We start from the raw sequence: 4,414 nt of genomic DNA on the forward strand, positions 1-4,414 counted from the left end.
GAATCAGTTCCACAGCTGCATTACTTCTTTTCCAGACTAAAACTCTCCCAGCAGCCCCTAGAGGCTGCAACGATCATTACACTCCTACAACACAGAAACAAGTAAGAGTCGTCATCCTCTAAAAAAAGGAAGAAACCTTGGGAGAGGCTGGGTGTGCAATAGGAACTCTGAGTGGGATTATACAAAGATAGAATAAAGCATGCAAAGCAGTAAACACAGAGTCATGCATTAGGATATGACATACAAGACAGCCAGTCAACAGGGTCATGCCATGTGGAGGCTGTTAGCTCAGCTTCTGTTGTTCTGAACCAGGCTTCACCTGGATATTGTCCAACAGCCAGCATCATGCTGCATGCTACTAGTGTAGACATGTGTAAGTGAAAACAGACACTAATCCTCCCTCCTGTTGTTTGGAAATGAGCAGACTAAAGATAGCAGATACCACAAAGAAGATTCTTCATTGTGAAAGCTATTCTGCGATTACATCAGTAGCAGACCATGTTAGACACACAAGAATGACTGATTTATACATACTATACTGATTTTGCTAGAGCTGCTCCTCTGTCTCCTCTTTCCAGTAAGTGAGAGATTTGTAATGGAGGCAAAATTGAAACTGAAGCATCATTAGTGGGTGTGGTCATAACATAACATACAATATTCCTCCGTATTTTTGCTCCCCCTCTCCAGTAAAGTCAAGTCAAGTTAACTTTATTTCTATAGCCCAATATCACACCGACCCCACCCAAAGCTCTAGGAAGACAAGGAAAAACTCAGTGAAAACCTAAATGTATACGGAAAAAAAGGCCTCCACCAAAGGCTGGGTGTGTAGTAGGAACTTCCAGTGGGATTGTACAAAAAGTACAATAAAGCACGCAAAGCAATAAAGACAAACAGATGGCAGAGGGATCCAAAGAGCCCTGCAAATCGACACACCCGGCTTCCCTCTGGGCGAGAAGCCGTCTATTGTTGAGACAGCTCAGGAGCCACGGAGCTGGAAAACAGCTGACCTGTGAGAAATGGTATGGTTGAGTCACGGGATATAATATTGAGGGGGAAAAAGGGATAGAGAGAAATTAGCTGATGTGCCACATTCTCTCCCTACACTCACACAATCACTAACCAAGAGTGGACAAAGTCTGTCTAAGCCCTGAACTAAACCTGGATTGGCTAATCACACACCAGTACACCAGTCTGCTGAGTAAGGGACGAGTTTCTCTGCCTCCTCAGACACCATTTTGAAAAATTGCAAAAATTGAATTAAGAAAATCAAGTCCTTTTGAGTCATCTGTGTCATGTCGAAGTCAAGTCTCAGGCGATGAATACCAAGTCAAAGTCAGGTCACAGTCTTTTATCAATGTGTTATGAATCTGTGTTCTTGTGTTACTTCTGTTTTTTTGTCGTAGTTTCTTTTGTTTTTGACTTTACTTCCTGGCCTTGTGTTTCCACTCAGGCGTTACCTGATGGTTTCCTCCTGTCCTCACCGGTTCCTGTGTTGTCATCAACCCTGTGTGTTTTCAGTCTTCATCTTTCCTTCACCTCTTGCCGGTTCGTCCTGGTTGTGTCCTGCTCTCGTCCTTGTGTGTTCTACTAGTTGTGCCCTGGTGTTGTTTCTGCGTTTTCTGCGGCATGTTCTCACCAAATCTGTGACAAAGCATCATTTTGTTGTACATGGCTTTGCAAACAAAATCAATTGTCCTTCGCTTGATAAAAATAGAGTCTTGTGGCGAACACTCGATCTTTCATCAGCCAGAGTCTAGATTCCATCCCCTAAATGCCGTCTACACCTTGTGAAAATATAAACCATTATGCCATTGTGTCAAACAAACCATGCTTTGTAACTACAACAATAACACCTTACCCCCTCCCCCTTCACACAAGAATGCATGCACCCACATACACACAGACAGACAAAACACTATACAAACTAGTGTGAGCTCACTTGGCCTTAGAAACAGCCAACTAAGAGCCTTGCTTGTAAAATCAATTTTGGCTCTGGATCAAAAGGGGGCTGTAATCTAAACACAACCTCTTGGGGCAGTGGTGGAAACCCTGGGCATCTGATTCAAAGCAGATATCAGTAGTTGAGGAACGTTTATTGCACTCAGGGACTCAAAGGCAGTCTGTGAGGTGTAATGCTAACACTACACATGTTCTGTGAACATGATGTTGATAACCTATAAATCCAATTTACTAAAACTAAATGGCTCAGTCCCAGAGATTTATGTCTTCATTTTCTCTTTAGAATATATGCTTCAGTTAAATGGGCATATAAAGGTGCTGGTTGTGTTCATTGTGTGTATTACTGTTGCAATGGTGGTAGAAAGAGGAAGGAATGGAACTTGGAATGGTAACTCCCATCGCCTTATTTTGGACAGTCTGATTAGCTATTACTAACTGTAATATATGTATAATATATCAATATTTAACGTGGTAAATCTCATTGAGATTAGAGATACTAAGATTGGTCTTTCCATGAAATTGATAGTGTGACTGCCGAAGCTCTGATTTGATAGTGACATACCTTTTTTGGAGCGCTAACAGCCAAATGCCACACAATTCGTACACAACACAAACGTCTGTCAGCCAGAAGTGTCAGCCAACAAACGGAGCAAGGACGCAAGTGCAAGTGGACTCATGCAAATAAATAAACAGAATTAGGCAAGACAGATTTAATGGTTGGTGCAGAACTCAGAAAGAAACTCAAGGACTACAGCCTTGAGTTTCTCAGGCGCCACCATGATAAGTCTGAGTCCAATTTATGAAGTGCAGGAGTGTGAGTCAGAGAAAGGTTCACAGATGTTCCAGGATGCTCACTCCATGCCTCCAAACGCCAACAGAACAAATTCCATACAATGCATTGCTGATTCTGTATGATTTGTTTTCATGGACATTTTTTCTCAAAGAACAAAAGCCAGCCGTTGATTTTTGAATTTAGCAGGATCCCCCACTATTTCCACCCAGGTGCGAAACCACCCATGGACCATCATTGGTCGAGTGTGGCTACCAACCTATGATGTCATCATGCCCATAAAACCGGTGGAAAATTGCAAGGGAATATCAATTTTGATATCACTGATAGCCATAACTGCTAACGTAACAGGGAAGGTCTTGCTCCTTGCAAGAGCTCGCTGAATTGACTCTTGCCTCTTAGCGCTAGAATGGCAAGCCAACTCATCCTTGCTTGTCTTGCAGCTGACAACCTTAGCTGCATAGATTGCAGATTTAACAGAAACAGCTTCCTGTATGACATAACGTTTAGTCCAGCCAGGCCATGTGGTTGACACATTGCTTGAACATATTGAACCCTGTATAAAACCTGATTTGATTTAGTGAATACATATAATAGAGCCAAATCGGAATGCTTCTGTTCCAGTTCCATAACATCTAATGCGATGCAGATTCTGAATCTTTTGAAGCATTTTATGTAGTGTATTAATCTGGCCTGTGGACATTTTTTATTATTATTTGTCTTGTTCTTAAGTCCACCGAAGTGTGGAAATTGTATGAACTGCCATTATACCAATACAATTGTCATTCAATCAGCATTTCTGTTTCTTTCTGCTGGTTTCTGCTGTCCGCTCCAACAGAGGCCCAGCAGTGGGAAGGTGACACCCAGGGTAAAATTGCATGGAAGTGAAAGGAGTGAGAGACAGCCGGCTCAGCAGTGCTAAGAGGAGCCAGGAGACCAAAGGGGAGCTTGATTAGACTGGAAACGACATCAGAGTGTAGAGCTTCTCTCAGCTGTTATTGGAGAGGTCCACTAAGAGAAAAAACAGGTGAGTGAATCACACTGGAGAAGCTCTGTGTTACTTGTTCTGTATACTGTCTGGTAAATCAGCTATACATGGGCATGTCTTATCTTGTGTCTCTGAAACCCACAGGTTGTGAATAAAGATCATTGTTACTTGTTACTTAACTCAGACTCATTTTATATTCAATGCTTTGTTTGGTGTGCTCAGCTGACTGTGATCACGCTCAACAGTTTATGGGGGGCTTGGTGGGCAAGGGAAGCTGGCAAATCTCGGCCTGCCAGTCCACTTGGACTTGAAAGGGTGCTCCGGTTACTCTTAGAGTCCCTATGGACTGAGCTACTGCTGCTCCAAAAGAACCCACCCCAGATGGGACTCGAACCCACAATCCCTGGCTTAGGAGGCCAGTGCCTTATCCATTAGGCCACTGGGGCATCTATCAGTGCTTTTAGCAGCAGGATATTTTCGATCCATCGCTCTCTGGGTTATGGGCCCGCTGCACCACTCTGCTCCTTCCTCCCACTAATTGAACCAAGTCTGTTTACACTAAAGTCAAGTTTGATCTGTGTTTGACTGTGGCGGTTTTTGAGATTCCTGATTTTGGGAGACTGAACTAGAATCTGTTAGTGTGTCATGTTGCTGGTGTGGCCAATACAGTAATGGAT

The 4,414-nt window shown here is 43.1% G+C and overlaps 1 non-coding gene across 1 annotated transcript; it reads right to left on the minus strand.

Annotated features, from left to right (window-relative positions):
* Nucleotides 1-4,110: 4,110 nt before the first annotated feature.
* On the minus strand, nucleotides 4,111-4,183 carry trnar-ccu (transfer RNA arginine (anticodon CCU)). The gene has a single exon. It is a non-coding gene; the product is annotated as a tRNA-Arg (tRNA).
* Between the last annotated feature and the right edge of the window lie 231 nt (nucleotides 4,184-4,414).

Source organism: Genypterus blacodes, unplaced genomic scaffold, assembly GCF_046128005.1.
Source record: "Genypterus blacodes isolate CSIRO-AG114 ecotype Tasmania unplaced genomic scaffold, CSIRO-AGI_Gbla_v1 ptg000045l_1, whole genome shotgun sequence".
Lineage (NCBI taxonomy): Eukaryota > Metazoa > Chordata > Actinopteri > Ophidiiformes > Ophidiidae > Genypterus > Genypterus blacodes.